Source organism: Octopus sinensis, unplaced genomic scaffold (genome assembly GCF_006345805.1).
Source record: "Octopus sinensis unplaced genomic scaffold, ASM634580v1 Contig15807, whole genome shotgun sequence".
Lineage (NCBI taxonomy): Eukaryota > Metazoa > Mollusca > Cephalopoda > Octopoda > Octopodidae > Octopus > Octopus sinensis.
In genome coordinates this window covers 5,001-30,000 of record NW_021833928.1, presented here as the reverse complement: position 1 = coordinate 30,000, position 25,000 = coordinate 5,001, and the positions used below count along the sequence as shown (strand labels likewise).

The 25,000-nt window shown below is 37.6% G+C and overlaps 9 non-coding genes across 9 annotated transcripts; 1 reads left to right on the top strand and 8 right to left on the bottom strand.

Moving 5' to 3' along the window:
• Window positions 1–6,322: 6,322 nt before the first annotated feature.
• Trnal-aag lies at window positions 6,323–6,404 on the bottom strand. Its single transcript has one exon. It is a non-coding gene; the product is annotated as a tRNA-Leu (tRNA).
• Window positions 6,405–8,254: 1,850 nt separating this feature from the next.
• Trnal-uag lies at window positions 8,255–8,336 on the bottom strand. The gene has a single exon. It is a non-coding gene; the product is annotated as a tRNA-Leu (tRNA).
• Window positions 8,337–9,848: 1,512 nt separating this feature from the next.
• Trnal-uag lies at window positions 9,849–9,930 on the bottom strand. Its single transcript has one exon. It is a non-coding gene; the product is annotated as a tRNA-Leu (tRNA).
• A 1,484-nt stretch (window positions 9,931–11,414) lies between these two features.
• Trnal-aag lies at window positions 11,415–11,496 on the bottom strand. Its single transcript has one exon. It is a non-coding gene; the product is annotated as a tRNA-Leu (tRNA).
• Window positions 11,497–12,468: 972 nt separating this feature from the next.
• On the bottom strand, window positions 12,469–12,550 carry Trnal-aag. Its single transcript has one exon. It is a non-coding gene; the product is annotated as a tRNA-Leu (tRNA).
• A 1,892-nt stretch (window positions 12,551–14,442) lies between these two features.
• Window positions 14,443–14,524, bottom strand: Trnal-uag. Its single transcript has one exon. It is a non-coding gene; the product is annotated as a tRNA-Leu (tRNA).
• A 659-nt stretch (window positions 14,525–15,183) lies between these two features.
• On the top strand, window positions 15,184–15,265 carry Trnal-aag. Its single transcript has one exon. It is a non-coding gene; the product is annotated as a tRNA-Leu (tRNA).
• Window positions 15,266–16,325: 1,060 nt separating this feature from the next.
• Trnal-aag lies at window positions 16,326–16,407 on the bottom strand. The gene has a single exon. It is a non-coding gene; the product is annotated as a tRNA-Leu (tRNA).
• Window positions 16,408–16,950: 543 nt separating this feature from the next.
• Window positions 16,951–17,032, bottom strand: Trnal-aag. Its single transcript has one exon. It is a non-coding gene; the product is annotated as a tRNA-Leu (tRNA).
• Window positions 17,033–25,000: the final 7,968 nt, after the last annotated feature.

The window sequence follows — 25,000 nt, the reverse complement described above, 5'->3', positions numbered from 1 at the left end:
ACATACATACATATTAAACAGCTATTACTGAGAATAAAAATAATAAAAGCAGACACACACACATGAAATATGTCCTCAGAACGAGACGACATAGAGATTATTCAAAGAAATAGCAGTGACCAATTATTCCAAAGAATCTTACGACACTTCGTGGAATGTTGGCCCACCCAAAGAAATCAGGTTGGAATGGAGGAATGATGGAGATTAGAGAGAGAGAGAGTGGGGGGGAGAAAGAGAGAACGTGTTGGTGGTCGGCTTTGGCGTGGAAGCAGTTTTGTCAGTCAGTCACGTGTAACGTCCTTAGTTTTCACCTTGTTTTCTAATAATCTGTTCCTTCCACTCGTTTGCCACCCGTATGTTACCCTTGCTCCACCCGCTCTCCGCCTCTTCTTCACCTCTACCCCGTCGCGTCGGGATGCGATGTGAGGTAGGGAGAGCGTGTGATCACACACATTCCGTAAAGGAGTTGATGTAAAACGTCTATCGTTGGAAGTGTCGGTTTGAGGAAGGTAATCTGAGGAGAATGTATAAGGTATGTATATATGCATGGATGGATGGATGTATATGTATGAATGTGTGTATGTATGTATGTATATGTATGTATGTATGGATGGATGGATGGATGGATGGATGTATAGATGGATGGATGCATGCATGCATGCATGTATGCATGGATGGATGTATGTATGCATGTATGTATGTATGTATGGATGGATGAATGTATGCATGTACGTATGTATGTATGTATGTATGTATGTATGTATGTATGCATGCATGTATGTATGTGCGTATGAATGGATGGATGTATGTATGTATGCATGTATGTTTGAATGGATGGATGGATGTATATGCATGCATGTATGTATGCTTGTATGTATGTATGTATGTATGTATGTATGTATGTATGTATGTATATATGTATGCATGCATGCATGTATGTATGGATGCATAGATGGATGGATGTATATGTATGTATGTATGCATGTATGCCTGCATGTATGCATATATGTATGTATATATGTTTGTGTGTATGTATTTATATATGCATGCATGTATGTATGTATGTATGTATGCATGCATGCATGTATGTATGGATGGATAGATGGATGGATGTATATGCATGTATGTATGTATGTATGTATGTATGTATGTATGTATGTATGTATGTATATATGCATGTATGTATGCATATATGTATGTATATATGCTTGTGTGTATGTATTTATATATGTATATATGCATGTATGTATGTAAGTTTGTGTGTATGCATGTATGTGTGTATGTATGTATATACGTATATATGTACGTGGGGAATAACGATGAAGACTAGGAGGGAGTAATGGGAGTGTTGGGGTGAGAGAGAGAGAAATGATTGTGGGTGGATATGGATGGGCGTGGTGTTTCATGATATGGAGGGGATGAAGATAAATATATTTGAATGTGTAAGGATAAAACTCGGGTACATGCCTGTATACAATGTATACACACACACACACATACATATATATATACATATATATATATATATTATATATATATATATATATATATGTATATATATATATGTATATATGTATGTATGCATTCGTGTATGTGTATGTGTGTATTTATAAACACACAGTCACATACATACACAGACATGCAGTCGCAAACAAACATATGCACACAGAGACACATAACTGCGTTGAAAGTTAGACAGCCACGCACGCACACACTAAATGAAACATAGCATCTGGCTAATCAAGCACACATAATTAGATACATATTCACATACTCTCACAATCTCACGACAAGACACAAACACATATAAACACGCACATACACACACACACACACACATACACGCACACACATACACACACATACACCGCACACATTTCCTTGCACTCAAACCAGCCGCTGGAAATAGCAGCCAAATCTCCTTTGAGATCTTTAAAAAATATATCGTCAGCTATTTGAGAGCAAAATTTTAATTTAAAGAAAACAGACAATTGCAGCGTTGAAGGTGTTTATAAGCCATTTAAAGACACACAAAAAATCGTTAGATTCACTTCAACATCACGGAATTTTGTCAGTGAACAGCTTGCGGTTTCGAAGTGCCGAAAATAAAATATTTCGACAAATTAAATTTAATGTTGAAGTGAAGCTAACGGCTTTTGTGTATTTTTAAATGGCTCATATTCACCTTCCACACTGCAATTGTTTTTATTTTAGCACTCGATCTCAGATCGGGTCACTTGCTATGCAAGTACATTTCCGTAAAACTATTAGAAAAACCAATATATGTATTCAATAGAAATGTTATTATTTCTAAATCTCTCAACGAAAGACATTCAGTAACAGTACTCTGAAGTAAAGATTGTTTGCCAGCATAATGTGGCAGTCCCGGTTGGGATGAATGTTACTGTTATTTAGCTCCAGGAAACATCGTCTCCAGCAGGCTATACGACACACTATCCGTGTCCTTATATGTTCGAACAAGGGAGTTCAACGTCTCCACTCAGCACAAAACAATATCAGCGCACAGTGATTCCTGGGTTTCGCAGATATTGCTTTGTGCTGAGTGAGGACGTTGAACTCCCTTGTTCGAAAATATAAGGATACGGATAGTGTATCGTATAGCCAGCTGGAGACGGTGTTTCCTGGAACTAAATAACAGTAATATTCGTCCCAACCGGGACTGCCACATTATGTAGGCAAATAATCTTTACAATTATATATTAGTATGTTTTATAAAATTTGGTACACATATTTTTACATACTCATAGCAAAAGACTATTGAATAAAATCGCCATCAGCGTCAGTAACTGTCTCGACACGGCTTCTGAAACGACTAAATGCGTTAATTATGTGATCTTTACTCACGTTGGCCATAACGTCCCCAACAGCAAACATCAATGGTATCGGAGGCAACTTTGTTGGTTGTCTCCCTCCTAATGACACACCTGATGTAGTAGCCGAAGGGTTTTAAATCAGGGGTGCTACGAGGTGAAAATATCAGGGGTAACATCTTTTACTTTTTACCTTTTACTTGCTTCAGTCATTAGACTACGGCTATGATAGGGCACTGCCTTGAATAAATTTTTAGTCGACCCCAGTACATAATTTTTAAAAAAAATTTTTACTAAGCCTGGAGAAGAATTGGTCCTTTTCTATTGACCAATGCTGGCTGTTGTTATCGGAGTTTCTTATGCATTTCATCCATTTGCTGATCCAAAAAGCTGTGATGGATGAGACCGGCCGCAGACCACCAAACAGTCCGATCTCTGAATAAAACCCTTGCCCCAACGTAACCGTAATTCGATGACTGGAACAAGGAAAAGATAGAAATAATGAATAAATACATGAAATATCCCCAATTTGTTTTAATGCAAAATGCCAATTTTTTATATTTTTTTTTCCGAAAGACCACACTCGGAAGACTTAAAGGCCACGAATTAGCCAACCCCGGCGTAGAGTTATGCTCACCGATTTGTTGGTTGCTGTTGCTGTTAGTGATGGTGTCGTAAGATGTTTTGCAAAGAAAACATGTTTGACGGTGGAATGCAATGTCAGCGATAATCAAATCGTCTGATTTGTCACAAATAGTGTTTCACTCGAATACCACTACCGACTTTTGTTTTGATAATCACATTTGTTTCTTTTCCCTCTCTCCGTCTCCTCCTCTCTTTCTCTCTGCATATATGTATATATATATATACATATATACATTTATATGTGCATGTGTATACAAATATATATAATGTATAATGTGTGTGTGTGTATATATATATATATATATATATATATACATATACATATATACATTTATATGTGCATGTGTATACAAATATATATAATGTATAATGTGTGTGTATATATATATACATATACATATATACATTTATATGTGCATGTGTATACAAATATATATAATGTATAATGTGTGTGTGTATATATATATACACACATATGATATGCATGTTTATATATATATACATACATGTATATATATACGCACACATACACACGCAAATATGTATATATTTATATGTGTTCATGTATGTATGTATGTATGTATGTATACGTTTGGGTGAGTGTGTCTGAATGTGTCTCTGTGTTTGTGTTTGTCCGCTACCACCGGTTTATCGTTGGTGTTGGTTTGTTAGATCCCTGCAACGTAACGGTTCGGAAAAAGACTGATAGAAAAAGACCTAGGGTTAAAAATAAGTATTGTGGTCGATTTGTTCGGTTAAAACCTTTCACGGCAGTACTCTAGTATTTTTGGCCGTAGTCCAACGACAAAAAAAAAACTAAAAGTATATATGTGCACTCACGCACGTGTGTGTATGTGTGTATGTGATGCATATGGTGTGTTATCAGAATTTATGGAAAAGTATCCCATAGAAACTCAACAAATATGTTAAAAATGGTGAGGAGATGTTAAAATTTGATGGAATTTTAATATATACATGCGATCGTTTCGAACAGCGATATTAACATGTAAGTAAAATGGTAGAATAATTAAAATCAATTTGATTAATTTAAATTAATTACATATCACTGTTCTCTTCAGTGCAAAAAGTATACAACAGTAGTTGTTATTATTAAAGGAGACTTGATGAAGGGGATAGCGGATAACAAATTCGGATATACATATTTTATCCTTGTGAAAAAAATTGCGAGTATACTAAAGAATGTTGTTGAGTCTAGTTGTGTATAAACTAAAACTGTTTATTTGAAAATATGAGTGAAAAATGTTTGAGATATCCCCTCTAAATAAGAGTAAGTGGATAAGTAATTTAGACTCCAAATAAGTTATTTATCATAGGAATTTTAATAGAGGTGTCCAAGGGAAAGGCATAGTTATGGTTAAATTAAGATATGACTTGACAGTTATAAGTAATATTAGGTATGGTGTGTATTTAAAAGAAAAATTTGTGTAAGAATGAAATCAAACTAGTGAAAAGGTAGTTGTATAGTAGGTTGCTAGAATGCAACGAGAGTCAGTGTTAGTAGAAATACTTGAATAATTACATATAATGGAAGCTTTTTTTTATATTTATCTTTATTGTTATTTCATTATTACTATTGTGTACTTATTAACTATATGCTATCACCAATTTATATTTTTTTAATAAAACGAGTGCTCATATACACGTCTCACACTCACAAACACACATATGCACATGTATATATACACCAATTTATGGACATGCATACGGGTGGATGTGTGTGTATGTATATATATTTATGTATAAATGCATCTTTTGTATATGTGGGTAATTGTAATTTGTAATTATATCTATATCCGTTTTGACCCTACTTTTTTCCTAACTTTGCACCGTATAAGTATCCTTATCTTTCCTGTACGGTGCCTTCTCTTTCAGATACAACCTCAAAATTTATTCACCCTGTATTTGTCTTTGCCTGCTATAGCAACGGATACACACGTTGCTATTATAATCGAGTTGTATAAGTCGTTGGTATAAAGAGCACTTGTCATTCGGAAGTATGGGTTCGATTTCCATCATTTCCAAACGACATATTCCTTCATTCAAATCCAGGAGAAAATCACCTTTACATTTCTGCCGACGTTTATTAATGATCGTCATCGTAAATAAAATCAAGTCATGTAAATGTTATAGGCATAAAATATTATTTTCAAGATTTGACACAAGGCCAGCAATTTCGAGGGATAGATAGGTGGTTTAGATCGATCCCTGTGTACAGCTGGTATTTATTTTATCGACCCCCGAAAGGATGAAAGGCAAAGTCGAACTCGGCGGAATTTGAACTGAGAACGTAGACAGATGAAATGCTGCTAAGCATTTCGCCCGGCGTGCTAACGTTTCTGCTATTTATATTTTTTTCTACTCTAGGCACAAGGCCCGAAATTTGGGGGTGGGGGCAATCGATTAGATCGACCCCAGTACGCAACTGGTACTTAATTTATCGACCACCAAGGATGAATGGCCATGTCGACTCGGCGGAATTTGAACTCAGAACGTAGAGACAGACGAAATACTTATTTCTTTACTACCCACAAGGGTCTAAACACAGAGGGGACAAACAAGGACAAACAAACGGATTAAGTCGATTACATCGATCCCAGTGCGTAACTGGTACTTAATTTATCGACCCCGAAAGGATGAAAGGCAAAGTCGACCTCGGCAGAATTTGAACTCATAACGTAGCGGCAGACGAAATACGGCTACGCATTTCGCCCGGCGTGCTAACGTTTCTGCCAGCTCGCCGCCTTGTATGCATGAATTATTAATAAGGAAATTCCTTTCTGAAATACAAACATAGAAACGTAGCAAAAAGAAAAAAGAACGCGACATGGCAGCGGTGGGATTCGAACCCACGCCTCCGAAGAGACTGGTGCCTTAAACCAGCGCCTTAGACCGCTCGGCCACGCTACCTGTACACAGACGACATCATATAATAAAGTTAAATTATCATGTGAACGTACGTTCGGTTATTAAGATAATGTTTTCAGAAATGAGAATTTTATATATTTTTCTAAGCATGTGTACTACAGATGGCTGTGTGGTAACAAGCTTGTTTCTCGGTCACATGGTTCCTGGTTCAGTCCCACTACGTTGCACCTTTGGCAAGTGTCTTCCATTATAGCTTCAGGCAGACTAAAGGTTTGTGAGTGGATTTGATAGACGGGAACTGAAAGAAGCCCATCATATGTGTGTGTTGTGAGTGTGTATGTGTGTGTGTGTGTGTGTGTGAGTCTGTAATGTGTGTGCGCGCGCGCGCGTGTGTGTGTGTGTTTACATCTGTATTTGTTCTCTAGCACCGCTTGACAACCGACGTTGGTGTGTTTACGTCTTCCATAACTTAGCGGTTCGGCGAAATCGACCGACAAAGTAAGTACGAGGCTTTAAAAAACAATAATCACTGTGGTCGTTTCGTTCGACTGAAATTCTTCAAGGCGGTGCCCCAGCATGGTCGCAGTCTACTGACTGAAACAAATAAGAGACAAAAGTAACTAGAATGTTACCCATGAAAAGACGGGTATCCTTGGAATTTTGCCAACACGGGTATTAACAGGAAATACAGCATGCATCCCGCCCTCCACCTTTCTCCAGCTTTGAAGGTACAAGGTTACCACATTCTACGAGGAAATTGATCTCATCCAAAAGTTAATACCAGGAATATTTGCTTTCCAGTTACTCTTTACTCTTTTATTTGTTTCAATCATTTGACTGCGCCATGCTGGATCACCGCCTTTTAGTCGCGCAAATCGACCACAGGACTTATTCTTTTGTAAGCCTTGTACTTTTTCTATCGGTCTCCTTTTGCCGAACCGCTTAGTTACGGGGACGTAAACACACCAGCATCGGTTGTCAAGCGATGCTGGGGGAACAAACAGACACACAAACATATATACACACACACATACATATACATATATGTACATATATACGACGAGCTTCTTTCAGTTTCCGTCTACCAAATACACTCACAAGACTTTCGTCGGCCCGAGGCTATAGTAGAAGGCCAAGGTGCCACGCAGTGGGACTGAACCCGGAACCATGTGGTTGGTAAGCAAGCTACTTACCACACAGTCACTCCTATGCCTACTTCATTTTTTATTATGCCATTTGCTCGTTCCGCTTCTACCTACGTGTGTAAGTGTGTGTGTGTGTGTGTCACTTGCTTCAGACTGCGGCCATGCTGGAGCACTGCCTTGAAGAGTTTAGTCGACCAAATCGCCCCCTGTACTTATTTTCATTACGGCTAGTAAATGTTCTGTCGGTTCCTTTTACTGTACTGTCGGTTCAATTTACTCAAAAATTATTGGTTGACCCGGGGTTATAGAAGATACTTATCCAGGATGTTGCGCGCACACATGCACACACGTATCTAATACATAACATATAATGTATATGTTATATATACGCTCAGAAAAATATAGACGGAAAAGTCTGATGACTTGAGCATATGCTCTTCTAGAGAAAAAATAGATGAGGACAGAAAAAAAGGTGGGGAGGGGAAAGAAGAAACTTGTTTCAATTAGACAGTTATTGCATCCATAAAATCTTTATTTGTTGACATTTTTTCATGTATATAGAATGCGAAAATGCAAATATTCGGAAGGTGAAACGTCAAGTTGCAGCGAAAGGGTTTCAAACCACGTCTCGGAAAAAGATGGTAACTTAAACACAACCGATGCGTTTCCGTGATCATTATTTTATATGTTAATATTTATCGACGAACATAGAATGCGATGATAAAAATTTTGCCAAAACTAGTATTCTGGCAGCGGTGGGATTCGAACCCACGCCTCCGAAGAGACTGGTGCCTAAAACCAGCGCCTTAGACCGCTCGGCCACGCTACCAATACAGAGGCTGAGTTATCTTTTAAAGTTAAACTATGTGAATGTGTGTTCGGTTGTTAAGATAATGTTTGCATAGATGCGAATTTCGTGTGTCTATGCTTCCTCTATGCAGCTGTGAGTTCGCTGTGTTCACTTCACAAGTTGCGAAATTTGTGTTTTGGGGATCACGTGTATGCTGTGGTCTGCGATTTTGTCTTGGACATGAACAAAGAACCAACGTGAAATATTGCGTTATACTTGGGAAGTCTGCTACGGAGACATTGAACAAGCTTCGGCAAGCTTATGGTAACAAGGCAGTGGGTTGCACGCAATGTGTCGAGAGACACAGATGCTTCAAAATCAGAAGAATGTCTCTGAAAGACGATGAGTGATATAGAAGACCCCACGCACACACACACGAGCGTCATTCCCAGAAATGTGGTATTGTACAGCGAGAATTCGACACCCAGAGCCAGAGCTGAAAGTGTACTTTTATTACAATGGGTGCTATCAGGAAATATACCATAAATCGTACCTTCCACATTTCATTAAGTTTCAAAGCACATGGTTACCGCATTCTGTGTCATTATATACTCTAGCCTGAAGAGTTCCATACCGAGCTCATTGTGCCGGCCACAAGACACCATTGATCTCATCCGAAAGTTTATATTATCGATATTTTCCATCTAGATAATTCCTTATGCCGCTTGCTCTGTCTGTCTGTCTGTCTGTCTGGCTGGCTGTGTGTGTGTGTGTGTGTGTGTGTGTGTGTGTGTGTTTCACTTGCTTCAGTCAATTGACTGCGGCCATGCTGGAGCACTGCCTTGAGGAGTTTAGTCGACCAAATCAACCCCAGTACTTATTTTCATTACGGCTAGTAACTGTTCTGTCCGTTCCTTTTACTGCACTGCTATGGTAAGGGGACATAAAAATAAGCAGCACCAGTTGTTCAGAGACACTGGGAAAGAAGCAGAAATACAAAGACAAACGCAAATACAATGTATATGACGGGAGTCTACACAGATACCGTCATCTCAATTTACTCAAAATTATTGGTTGACCCGGGGTTATAGAAGTCACTTGCCCAGGATGTTGCGCGCACACATGCACACACGTATGTAATACATAACATATAATGTATATGCTATACATACGCTCAGAAAAATATAGAAGGAAGAGTCTGATGGTTTGAGCATATGCTCTTCTAGACGAAAAAATAGATGAGGATAGAAAAAAGAAGGTGGGGAGAGGAAAGAAGAAACTTGTTTCAATCAGACAGTTACTGTATCCATAAAATCGTGATTTGTTGACACTTTTTCATGTATATGGAATGCGAAAATGCAAATATTCGGAAGGTGAAACGTCAAGTGGCAGCGATAGGATTTCAAACCACGTCTCGGAAAAAGATGGTAACTTAAACCGCAGGGCAACACAACCGACACGTTTCCATGATCAGTATTTTATATGTTAATATTTATCAACGAACATAGAATGCGATGATTAAAATTTTGCCAAAACTAATATACAGTAATCTGGCAGCGGTGGGATTCGAACCCACGCCTCCGAAGAGACTGGTGCCTAAAACCAGCGCCTTAGACCGCTCGGCCACGCTACCAGTATTGTAGCACGTTCATCTTTTAAAGTAAAATTATGTGAATGTGTGTTCGGTTATTAAGATAATGTTTGCATAGATGCGAATTTCGTGTGTCTATGCTTCCTCTATACAGCTGTGAGTTCGCTGTGTTTACTTCACAAGTTGCGAAATTTGTGTTTTGGGGATCACGTGCATGCTGTGGTCTGCGATTTTGTCTTGGACAGGAACAAAGAATCAACGTGAAATATTGCGTTATACTTGGGAAGTCTGCTACAGAGACATTGAGCATACTTCGGCAAGTTTATGGCGACGAGGCAGTGGGTCGTATGCAATGTGTCGGGTGACACAGATGCTTCAAAAGCAGAAGAATGTCTCTGAAAGACGATGAGTGATGTTGAAGACCCGCCACAAGCGTAATTCCCAGAAATGTGGTATTGTGCATCGAGAGTCGAACCCCAAGGCCAGAACGTCGATCGAGAGTCTTACTGCTACATTTTGAAGCATCTGAGGGGGGACATTCGACGAAAGCGACGGGATCTGTGGAACGCGAAGATCTGGATTCATCACCGAGCTATCATCACACGTTAGTTTCTCGCCACAGACAACATAGTATCGCTACCGCACCCGCCCTATTCACTCGATTTAGCATCCTGTGGGCTTCCATCTCTTCCCCAACATGAAAAGGCAGTTCAAAGGTCCCCGTTTTAATACCGTCTTCAAGATCCAAAGCGAAGCGAATCGCAGAGATCCTCCAATCGCTTACGGAAAACGACTTCCAGACCAGATTCCCAAAGTGGTAGGAACGCTGGGAGCGGTGTATTGCTGCGCAACTTGACTATTTCGAAGAAGATGATGTTAAAACTTGGGTAAATAAGTTATTTTTATCGAACATAACTAATCCACTTTAATACATATACTGGAGTGTTGGCGGTCAAAGAACGGGTAACTTTTGCCAGCTTGGGTATAATCAGAAAATGTAGCATATATCGTGCACTCCATCTTTCTTCAGCGTACAGGGTACCATTTCCTCGTTCAGCCTCTACCTATTTGTGTGTGTGCGTGTGTGTGCGTGTGTGTGCGTTTGTGTCCTACGTGTTTCAGTCAACTAACTGCGGTCATGCTGGGGCACCACTTTGAAGAGTTTAGTCGAACAAATCGACACAGTACTTACTTTTATCACATCTGGTAATTACTCAATCGGCGCTTTTAGCGAACCGCTATGTTACGGGGATATAAACAAAGCAGCACTAGTTGTCAAGCGTATCTATATATATATACTAAGCTTACTCTGGAGTGATTGACCGGCGCTGGGATATAGAGCGGTGGTTACCAAACTGGCAAAGTATAGAGGAAGACACTTGGCCAAAGAGCGCGAGCGCCTCGCATACACAGTGATAAAAGGTAACGAAACAATCCTATTACAGACTTTCATTTATGATATTTATCAGGAAATGTGGATATCGAATGTGTTGATTGAAAATTTGCCAAAATAATAATACTGAGCTTGGCAGCGATGGGATTCGAACCCACGCCTCCGAAGAGACTGGTGCCTTAAACCAGCGCCTTAGACCACTCGGCCACGCTACCTGAATAGCAACAAATTCATAAATTAGTTTTAAATTATTATTTGAACGTGTGTTTGGTTATTAAGATAGTTTTTCCATACACGAGAATTTTATATGTAAATGCTTTCTCTATACAGGTGTGCTTCAGGTGGGTATTTTTTTTAGTATAGCACGTATATTGGAGTGGTACCCGTGAAAAGGACGGGTAATTCTGAAACTGTACTTTTGTCACAATGGGTGTTGTCAGGAAATATACCGTACCTCGTGCCCTCCACATTTCTTCAAGTTTCAGGGCACAAGGTTACCGCATTCTGTGTCATTATATCCTCTAGCATGAAGAGCTCCATACCGAGCCCATTGTGCCGCCCACAAGATTCGATTGATCTCATCCGAAAGATTATATTATCGATATTTTCCATCTAGATAATCCCTTATTTATTATACCGCTTGCTATTTCCACTTCTACCTGTGTGTGTGTGTGTGTGTGTGTGTGTGTGTGTGTGTGTGTGTGTGTGTGTGTGTGTGTGTGTGTGTGTGTGTGTGTGTGTGTGTGTGTGTGTGTGTGTGTGTGTTTCACTCGTTTTAGTCAATTGACATCGGCCATGCCGTGATATTGTCCTGAAGTGTTTAGTCACAAGTTACTGCTCGGCTCGAAACTATAGAAGACACTAGCGGATGGTTCCGTGCGCGCGCACACACAGCCACACGGACAAACACAAACACACACACACACACACACACACACACACAAATATGGAGTAAAAATTCTAAATATCACGAAGACGAGATAAAAAATAATGATCTGGAAAAATAGAAGGAAAAGTCGTTTATGCTTCGAGCATACGCTCTTCTGGAGAAAGAAGAGATGAGGAGAGGAATTAATGGAGAAAAGAATAAACATCTACCCATTAGACGGTCACTGCATCTATAAAATCTTGAATTTTTGAAATTTTGTGTAATGCAAAAATACAATTGCACAAAAGGTTAAGACTGTTGGCAGCGGTGGGATTCGAACCCTCGCCTCCGAAGAGACTGGTGCCTTAAACCAGCGCCTTAGACCTCTCGGCCACGCTACCAGTTAGGATAGACAGCCATATAATTAAACTAAAGTATCATTTGAAGCGTGTGCTTGGTTATTAAGATAATGTTTACATAGATGAGAATTTCATATGTCTATGCCTTTTTGTGCAGCTGTGCTACGGGTGGACATATTTAACTATATATGAAATACTAGAGTGTCACCCGTCGAACGACAGGTAGATTTGCAAATGAACCTTTTTTCCACCATGGGTATTATCAAGGAATATACTATATACCTTACCCCCCACCACCACCACCTTTCTTCAAGCTTCAGGGTACAAGGTTACCGCATTCATTTTAATTATACCCTTTAGCCTGAAGAACTTCATACCGAGCCCTTTATTCCATCCACACGGGTAGATTGATGTCATCCAATAGTCAAGACCAAGGGTATCCTCCTTCTAGCTAATTCCTTCTTTATTCTACCGTTCGCTCAATCCGCTTCTACCTCTGTGCGTGTGTGTCCTTCACTTGTTTCAGGTAAACGTCCCCTGTTATATTGGGACACAACCTTGAAGAATTTAATCGACTGAATCGCCCCAAATACTTATTTTCGTCTGGTAATTACTCTATCGGTTTCTTTTAACAAACCGCTATGTTAAGAGGACATAAACAAAAGCAACACCAATTGTTGAGAGATAGTAGGGGTCAAAGTCGAAGACAAACATATATACTTATGTACGACGGGCTTCTACACAGAATTCCTCTTCTAAATTTACCCAGAAGTGATTGAACGGCTCGAAGCTGCAGAAGCCGCTTGGCCAAGGTGCCGCGTGCACACATATCACACACATATAGTCATAATAGATGATTATGCAATCGTATAAATATTTACATAAATTCATATATGATATTTATCAGGATATGTGTACAAAGGAATGCGATCATTGAAAATTTATCAAAAAAAAAAAGAAAAAATTGTATGCATTGTGGTATTCGAACCTACGCAGTGCCTAACGCATTAAACCAGCGGCTTAGACCGCTCGGCCACGCTACAAAAGCTGTAACCGGCTACATTACAATATACACATCATGAGTATGTATCGCCTGTTGAAAAAACAATGTTTTATATATCAATATTTTACAAGCATTTATTTATCCAAAAAATATAGTCAAAGCGTACTTTTGTCACTATGGGTGTTGTCAGGAAATATACCATACATCGTGCCCTCCACATATCTTCAAGTTTCAGGGCACAAGGTTACCGCATTCTGTGTCATTATATCCTCTAGCATGAAGAGCTCCATACCGAGCCCATTGTGCCGCCCACAAGAGTCAATTGATCTCATCCGAAAGTCAATAACAGGGATATTTTCCTTCTAGATAATTTCTTCTTTATTATGCCGCTTGCTCTTTCCACTTCTACCTCTGTGTGTGTGTGTGTGTGTGTGTGTTTCACTTGTTTCATTCAATTGACAGCGGCCATACTGGACATCGCCCTGAAGAGTTTAGTCGAACAAATCGAGCCAAGCACTTATTTTCATTGCGCCTGGTAATTATTCTATCGGTTGCTTTTATCGAACCGCTATGTAACGAAGACATAAACAAAGTAACCCCAGTTGTCAAGCGATAGCGGCAGACAAGCAGAAATGCAAACACATGTACGTACGACGGGATTCTCTGCAGTTTCCGTCGTCTCACTCTATTCTCAACTGGTCAAACCGCAGCTATAGAGGACACAAGCGCAAAGTGCCGAGATGCGCTCACACACAAAAATGGAGCTAAAATTATAGATATCACGAAGACGAGATAAAAAAAATGCTCTGGAAAAATAAAGGAAAAGTCCTTTTTGCTTTCAGCATACGCTTTTCTAGAGCGTTGAAGTTTTGTTGAAGTTTTCTGAGGTATGTGGAATGCAAAAATATAAATGCACAAAAGTAAAGACAATTGGCAGCGGTGGGATTCGAACCCACGCCTCCGAAGAGACTGGTGCCTAAAACCAGCGCCTTAGACCACTCGGCCACGCTACCAGAACAGTTCGACAGTCCATATGTTACTATGAAATTATCACGCTATTGTGTAATCTCATAGGAAGATAAAGTATTTATGTGTGTCAGTTTGACAGTCTTATACTTCGATATTTTGTGTATCTGTATGCACACACTCTCTCTCTCATTCACCCTCCCCTCTCTCTCACTCGCTCTTTCTCGCTCTATCTATCTATCTTTCTATGCATCTGTATATGTGTATGTATGTATGTATTATGTAAACACATGCCTACACTCACACACGCACACACACACACAGTAGGACAGAGAGGTCCTCACAGTCCTGTGAGTGGATTTGGTAGACGGAAACTGAAAGAAGCCCGTCGTAATATATATATATATATATAGTATATATATATATATATATATATATATATATATATATATATATATTATATATATGTATGTATATATATATATATATATATATATATATATATATATATGAATATACATATATATATATTCATATATAATATATATTATATATATATATATATATATATATATATATATATATAATATGAATATACATATATATATATTCATATATATATATACATATAAATATTATCTTACAAAACCAACATGCTCTGACATTGACATAATTTCATATAAATATATTAGCTCTTCACCATATCGGTAGCGTGGCCGAGCGGTCTAAGGCGCTGGTTTAAGGCACCAGTCTCTTCGGAGGCGTGGGTTCGAATCCCACCGCTGCCAATTTGTATTTTTTTTTTTACATTTCCATACATATATATATATGTATGTATATATACATATATATGATCGGTGGCCCAAGAGTAACAGATACCTAATTATTGTTAAAGGTAACACATAAATGGAACATAATTTTTTATTACACAAGGTTACAGCAAATATTAAATAAATTCGTTAGGGTTCGGTTATACACATACGTGCATGCGTACGTACGTGCATGCGTACTTACGTGCATGCGTGCGTGCGTGCGTGCGTGCGTACGTACGCACGTACGTATGTATGTATGTATGTATGTATGTATGTATGTATGTATGTATGTATGCATGTATGTATACAGGTTATCATGCATTTTGTCGCCGCAAAAAGAAAAAGGGAATATAAATTGTTGCGAAAAATTGCTGAAAAATTAACGTGAATTACGATAGAAGCCGGAAGTGATGACGCTGGCTTAACGAATGTATAGAACGTACGTATGTTAAATATAACATGAACACTTGATATATTTTATATAAGATGAAAATAATCACATTTGCGTGGAAGCAACAGTCACTGATGCACGAAATGAGATTTGTGAACAGTTTTCCACGATTTCTAAATTTGTTTCGCAACACATGCTTATGAAGATATGATTAAAATAAATCGTCGCTAATCCCATATTGTCGCCTGAGTTTCTTCATGGCGGGAATCCATCGCCCGTGTAGAATTTGTGAAAGGATACTGTCATCGTTTGAATCAACAAAATTGAGCGCATGGTCGACAACTTCATGAGTATAGAAGTTGTCGAGACCCACATACGAAGCCTACCCATGGGATATCAAATACATTCCTGACAATATCCAATGCCCGATAAATGTCTTAAGTGTTTCGTGCGTACGATGACAGATGGAGTTCTTTATGCAAGTTTAATATATCACTGTCGTCACTTCCGATTCTCTAGGACAATTAACAATCACATTTTACAATAGTAAACTGTATATGATAACTTAGTATACCTAACATAAACTCGGAATACGAATATGGAAATGTACAAAATAAGAGGGTAAAAAAAAAAGGAAGCATCAAATGGCAGCGGTGGGATTCGAACCCACGCCTCCGAAGAGACTGGTGCCTTAAACCAGCGCCTTAGACCGCTCGGCCACGCTACCGACACGTTTGCCGTTTGACAGATTAATATTAAATTATAATGTCAGTGCGTGTTGTTTGGGTAAGATAATATTTATATGAAGAAGTGTTTTATATGCCGCCATTTTCAAAGCCTGTGAGTATGTATATACATATATGCATGCATGTATGTTGAGCGGGTGGATGGGAAGTTGTGTCATTATGCACCCTGGCCCCAAAAACTTCATGCTGAACCCATTATTCCGTCCGCAAGGGTAGAATGATCTCATCCGAAAGTCAATACCAGGGATACTTTCCTTCCGATTACTTCCTTCTTTATCAAACCGTTTGCTCGTTCCACTTCTACCACTGTGTGTGTGTGGGGGGGGGGGTTCATATTTCACTCATTTGACTACGGCCATGCTGGAACACCACCTTGAATCAAACAAATCGCGTATACAACACATATAGTTGTAATTGATAATGAAGCAATCTGATAAATATTAAGTAATAATTCATAGATCATATTTATTAGAAAATGTAAACATGGAATAAGAACACTGAAAGAAAACAAAAAAAATGTACATTGGCAGCGGTGGGATTCGAACCCACGCCTCCGAAGAGACTGGTGCCTTAAACCAGCGCCTTAGACCGCTCGGCCACCCTACCGATATGGTTACTGCTTGATATATTAATATGAAATTTTTAATATTAGATAATATTTATATGAAGGAGTATTTTATATATCACTATTTTCAAAGCATGTATGAATGTGTATGCATATCGGGCTTCTACTATTACTGATGGTAGTGGTGGGAGGAGCTGCTCACTTGTGGTCCGTACGGAATGATGTGTGTATCCTATGATGGCCTTAGGAGCCATATGAGATGTCATCAGCGATAGGAAGACCAAACTTGAAATTTTTGCTGAACTCATCTACCATACCTAAAATAATATATATATATACATACATTCATACATACATAGATACATACATACACATATATATATATATGTATATGTATATATATATATATACATATATATATATATATAATATATATATATGTATATATATAAATGTATATATATAAATGTATATATATATATATATATAATATATATATATGTATGTATGTATGTGTGTGTGTGTGTGTGTGTGTGGTGTGTGTGTGTGTTGTGTGTGTGTGTGTGTGTTGTGTGTGTGTGTGCGTGTATCTTCGTGTCTGTGTTTGTTCCCCACCATCGCTTGACACCGGAGTTGGTGTTTTTATATAGCGGTCCGGCAGAAGACATCGATAGAATAAGTACTAGGTTCGAAATCGTTCGACTAAAATTCTTCAAGGCGGTTACCCCACCATGGCCGCCGTTTAATGACTGAAACAAATAAAAGATAGAAAATATATACGTGTGCTTGTGGGTGGGGTTGTGTACTCATGTATATGTTTATGTATAATAGCATGAAAGAGATTTGGTTAGTACTTCTAGCAAAATATATCGGGTCCTTGACTTGGGCTTCTTCTGGTACGTAATACACACAGGAATGGAATGAACGTGACAGCACTGTAATTCCGCCTTTCTAAAGAATAAAATCCCTGTCTATATGTATTCAGATATGCCTCACTTACCGCTATCAAACATTTTACAGAGCTACAGCTGAAATTTCAATTGGATTGATTACACAACCACATTTGTTGTAGCCCGATATCTGACATGCGTGCGAAAATGAACGTCTAAGACACGCACTGATCCACAGGCATACATGCACGCATATTCACGCACGTGCATATACACACATGCATTCATGCGTTTATACATTCATGGGTGTGTATGTGTGTGTGCATATATATTATATATGTATGTATATCTATATATATGTGTGTGTGTGTGTGTGTGTGTGTATGTATGTACATATATACGTATATATGTGCATATTTACATATATGCATATGTGTGTGTGTGTGTGCGTGCGTGCATACCCGTGTATATCTATTCATGCAATATATATATATATATATATATATATATATATATATATATATATATAATATATATATATTCAAAATGTGTACCGCGTGTGTATCGTTGGCGATTTTTTTTCCTCCGTCTTCCCTCCCTTGGATCTTTCCTTTTCCTATGTTTCTGACGAAGAGCTCCGCTCAAAATGTTAAATCCTCCTTCTTTCATTCCTTTCCTGACCGCCCAATAACACTATACTTATTCCAAGTCCTCGCGTTGTTGTGTTTTCTCTTTGTGTTTTCATGTTTGGATTAACTTTATATATATATATATATTATATAAAAGGGCTTAGTAAAATAATTACTTTGCCGCATACTGAACTCGTTAGAAATAGCAGCTAAAAAAACTATTTCTAACACTTAAAGAAAACCTCTCTCATATAGTGCTTGCTCAATTCAACCCAAGAAAGTATGAGGGTAGAGACATTAAAAAATCAAATGCAAAGGTTATTTGAGTACGTACGTTTCAAGATTAGCCAAATTCGACCCTTCTCTCATCAGCTCAGAATGCCTTGTTTGAGTTTGAAAACACTGAAAATGGGAGCATACCCTTTCGGCTTGTTATCGCTTCTGAAGATCTGCTCCCAACTAACAGTGCTAGCTAACTCAAATATGCAAGAGAAAAATTTCTGTTCTCCCCTTTCCACCAGCGTGGGTTAAAATCAGCAAACACTATGCTTTTTTTCGGTAAAATCCAAGACAATTAAGTAGAGAGAGATGAATTATAATTTCAACAATTGAGGGTAAAATTAATTAATAATTAATCAATTTCACAAGTATTCAGTATGCAAAGGGACCATTTAAGGCAAATTCAAATTATTACATTATATAAAAGGCTTAGTAAAAAAATTACTTTGCCGCATACTGAACTCGTTAGAAATAGCAGCTAAAAAAACTATTTCTAACACTTAAAGAAAACCTCTCTCATATAGTGCTTGCTCAATTCAACCCAAGAAAGTATGAGGGTAGAGACATTAAAAAATCAAATGCAAAGGTTATTTGAGTACGTACGTTTCAAGATTAGCCAAATTCGACCCTTCTCTCATCAGCTCAGAATGCCCTTGTTTGAGTTTGAAAACACTGAAAATGGGAGCATACCCTTTCGGCTTGTTATCGCTTCTGAAGATCTGCTCCCAACTAACAGTGCTAGCTAACTCAAATATGCAAGAGAAAAATTTCTGTTCTCCCCTTTCCACCAGCGTGGGTTAAAATCAGCACAAACACTATGCTTTTTTTCGGTAAAATCCAAGACAATTAAGTAGAGAGAGATGAATATAATTTCAACAATTGAGGGTAAAATTAATTAATTAATTAATCAATTTCACCAAGTATTCAGTATGCAAAGGGACCATTTAAGGCAAATTCAAATTATTACATTATTAAAAGGGCTTAGTAAAATAAATTACTTTGCCGCATACTGAACTCGTTAGAAATAGCAGCTAAAAAAACTATTTCTAACACTTAAAGAAAACCTCTCTCATATAGTGCTTGCTCAATTCAACCCAAGAAAGTATGAGGGTAGAGACATTAAAAAATCAAATGCAAAGGTTATTTGAGTACGTACGTTTCAAGATTAGCCAAATTCGACCCTTCTCTCATCAGCTCAGAATGCCCTTGTTTGAGTTTGAAAACACTGAAAATGGGAGCATACCCTTTCGGCTTGTTATCGCTTCTGAAGATCTGCTCCCACTAACAGTGCTAGCTAACTCAAATATGCAAGAAAAAATTTCTGTTCTCCCCTTTCCACCAGCGTGGGTTAAAATCAGCAAACACTATGCTTTTTTTCGGTAAAATCCAAGACAATTAAGTAGAGAGAGATGAATTATAATTTAACAATTGAGGGTAAAATTAATTAATTAATTAATCAATTTCACCAAGTATTCAGTATGCAAAGGGACCATTTAAGGCAAATTCAAATTATTACATTATATAAAAGGGCTTAGTAAAATAAATTACTTGCCGCATACTGAACTCGTTAGAAATAGCAGCTAAAAAAAATATTTCTAACACTTAAAGAAAACCTCTCTCATATAGTGCTTGCTCAATTCAACCCATGATTTTTTAATGTCTCTACCCTCATACTTTCTTGGGTTGAATGAGCAAGCACTATATGAGAGAGGTTTTCTTTAAGTGTTAGAAATAGTTTTTTTAGCTGCTATTTCTAACGAGTTCAGTATGCGGCAAAGTAATTTATTTTACTAAGCCCTTTTATATAATGTAATAATTTGAATTTGCCTTAAATGGTCCCTTTGCATACTGAATACTTGGTGAAATTGATTAATTAATTAATTAATTTTACCCTCAATTGTTGAAATTATATATATATATATATATAAAATGGTGAATCCCAGTGCATGATGAGTTTCATGTTTAAAGATGTGTTGGAACGTGATCCGGCATTTAAAATACCAAAAACGGTCCATGAAAGGGAGTATGTAGTTTAAGGCTCATGTTTGTTTATGACTTAAATCCTTAGGACGATTGGTTTCTAATCAAGAAACAAAGTTCCGGTCTTGGAATATAACTATTAACAACAATACTGGTTTGCTTGCTTAGATTTAGAAAATTCTTGCATATTTTCCGTGTTCCACCAACAGGAATTTTTTTATTACTTTGAAGAATATGATGGACTTCGACTTTGCATGATTGCCTAAATTTTTCAAGGTTTTTTTCTTTTAGTAATAGGGCTTTGTGCTTTGGAACCTAGCGTTTTGAGTTCAGTTCCACTGCGCAGTACCTCGAGCAAGTATCTGTTACAATAACCCCTGCCTGATCAAATCCTTGCGAGTGAATTAGGTAAACGGAAACTGAGTTGAAGCCCGTCGCATGTGTGGTTGTGTTTATGTGCGTGTGTGTATGTCTGTCTGTCTGTCAGTCTATTTATTAATTTATGTTTGTTTGTTCCTGCCAACCGCTTCACAACCAGTGATTGTTTGTCAACATCCCCCGTAATACAAGCGGTTCGGCAAAAAGGATTGATAGACTAAGTACCAGACTTGAAAATAAGGACCGGCGTCGATTTGTTTGACCAAACCCTTCAAGGCTGTGCCCCAGTAAGGCCACAGTCCAGTGGCTGAAACAAGTAAAAGATAAATGATAAATGATATCTTTGTAACACTAGGACAGCGAGCTGACAGAAGCGTTAGCACGCCGGGCGAAATGCTTAGTGGTATTCCGTCTGTGTTTATCTTTTGAGTTCAAATTCCGCCGAGGTCGACTTTGCCTTTTATCCTTTCGGGGTCGATTAAATAAGTACCAGTTGCGCACTGTCGTCCTTGTTTGTCCTCTCTGTATTTAGCCCCTTGTGGGTAGTAAAGAAATAGGTATTTCGTCTGCCGCTACGGCCTAGTTCAAATTCTGCCAAGGGATAAACTAAGTACCAGTTGCCTACTGAGGTCCATCTGATCCACTGGACCCCTCCCCCAAAATTTCGGATCTTGTGCCTAGAGTAGAAAAGAATATCTTCGTAACACTGTATGATAATGATTGTGGACACAAAGTTGATGGTTTCGAATCAGTTGTCCATAATGTTCATTTTTCCTTTTTCTGTTTTCTTTTTTCATTGATTTTGAATGAAATGTTCACATCCATCGGATACACTTGCCTCTATAACAATACATAATGTGTTGTTTTCGGTGTCTAACAACTTAGTACGGTCTGTTTTGCTTGCATTTTTGTGAAACTTTTCATGTGAATGTTCCTTCAATATTCTTTGCAGTGAAATGTGTGAATGTACTCAACATTAATGTACACACGTTAGTATGTTGTTTTATCTATCCTAGGGCAGTCTTTTAATAAGAAAAATACTGTATATTGTTTTACGTATAATATCATGTTGCATTGAAAGATGCTTTTTTATGATACTTGGGCCAGCTGTTGATACATGCGTAATGTCTCCTACGGATATGTGACATGTAGCTATGCATACATATATACATACATATATATAATTATATATATATATATATATATATATATAATATATATATATGCCTGTTTGTATTTATTTATGTATGTATGTATGTATGTATGCATTTGTAAGCGTGTGGGCGTGTGCAGGTACGTTTGAATGAATGAATTAATGAATGGTGTATGTAAGCACTTGTGTGGGTATGTTAGTATACATGTACGTATGTCTGTATATATGTTTGTACGTATTACATATGTATGTTGGTATATATGCATACATGTGCATATGTAAGAATTTATCTATCTGTATATGTATGTCTCCTTGTATGAATATATGTATATATTTGCGTGAATGTATGTAGCTATATGTGTATGTCTGTACAAGTATACGTTTGTACCATAGTCTTCTGAAGACTGACTGAAAGTCCGAACTCTTCCCACGCAACTGAGAAACAGTCCGTCAGGAGCTGCGTATTTTCCTCAGAGTAGGTTATGAGATTGCAAACAGCAACGTAAAGGAGATTATGAATGAGAGTCAGGACAATTTTTTTTATCTGTAGTAAAACGACGGATGTTGAAAAGCTCTCCTGTTGTGCGGTAACGGATGTTGATACCGACTTCACAATGCGCAAGGCATGCAAATTAACAATAACAAATATGGCGAACAATATAGGAAACAGGTGATCACCCTGTTTAACACTAGATTCAAACTAAGATGGATTCCGGTAGTGCGCCGTTACTTTCATGTTACCACAAAGAGATTGAAAGACACCTATCGACTTTTCCGGATACCCCAACTTGAGAAGGACTCACCAATGTAGTGTTGGTAAAATTAATGTAACACTTGTACGGGTCAGATTGTTGTTCTCTGGGCTTGTCTTGAACCTGTTGAGCCGAAAGATTTTCTACCTCGATTTTATCGAAAACCACGTTGTGATTCGAGAAGAATGTCTGGTGCAACATGAACCAACAACCGATTGAAAAGTATCCTTACAAAGGTTTTTCCAACAATTGACAACAAGGAAATCCTATGTTAGTAATTACATATGCCTTTCTTATACAAAGAACCGAGAAAGGCTTCTCTCCACTCTTGTGGGATTTCGCCTCTTGTCCACACTATGTGAAATATGATAAATAAAAGCCCCAGTGTCTCATCAACACCTTTCTGAACCAGTTCAACTACTATGCCACGATTGCCAAGAGCTTTCCCGGTGTTCATCAATATTACAGCTACCATTATTTCATTATTAAGGGTTGGATCATCAACCCGGTGGATTATCAAGCTGTTGAATCACAGACCTTCGATTGTAGCAGGATTTGCTACAGCCTCACAGTTCAAGACATCGCCAAGAAACTACCGGTCGCTGGCTTTGATTTCGTCTCGCTTGCACAGCAGTGAATTACCTGCCTTTGCTCGCAGAGGTTCAAAGACGGAGAATGGTGGGCCTACACTGCACGCAATTGATTGCACAGAGATTTCTAATCTCGTTTGTCAGCGACTAAACGTCCTTTTTCTTGCGACGAAACGTACTTTGCTGCCCGTAGCTCTTGCTGGAAGGCATCAGAAAGCCTCGTTTCTGAGAGCGTAAATATACAGAGACTATATCGAGACAATTCACTACATATGAAAGCAGTACGGTACTCAGTTCAGAACCGTACCAATTCTACACATACATATATGCATATATATATATATATATGCATATATATATATATATTATATATATATATATATATATATATATATTATAATATATATATATATATATATATATATATATATATTATATATATATATATATATATATATATTATATATATATATGGTGCTATTAAGTTAGACATGGCCTGGACCAATCTTTGGTCGAACATATCTAAGTTTATCTAAGTTTATATATATATATATATATATATATATTATAACATATATATAATTTATATTATTATATGAGTGAACGCCACGCAGCCTCTTCCAAGTAAGTTTTATCTTCTACCTACCAATCTACCTATCTATCTATCTATCTATCTATCTATCTTTTATCTATCTATCTATATGTGTGTGATTGTATGTGTGTGTATGTGTATGTGTGTGTGTGTACTTGAAGGTATATGAACAAACACAATTTAGACACCCATTATTACATCGTTATGCCACACGCTTAAGTATAGAGTACACACACACAGACACACACATGCACACAGACGTGGACACACACACACAGAGGGAGATAGAGGGAGAGAGGGGGAAGGAAGGAAGAGGGACGAGAGAAAGGTTATGCTGTGTGATGTCAGAGAAGTGATTTATGGAGAAGTAAACCAATAAAAGAACGAGAGGTGGGATACGACATGTATAACATACCAAAAATATCGAATAAGATATACATAACAACATCTCGCGACATACCTATCTATTTATCTGTTCCTCTCTCTCTATCTTTCTTTCTCTCTCTCTCACTACATGCATACATATATATATATGTATATATATATATATGTATATATATTATATATATATATATAATATATATACATATTATATATCATATATATATATATATATACATATATATACATATATATATATATATATATATATATATATATATATATTATATAATATAGATATAGATATATATATATATATATAATATATATATATATTATATATATATAAAGAGAGAGAAAAATACAGACAGTTATATACAAATAT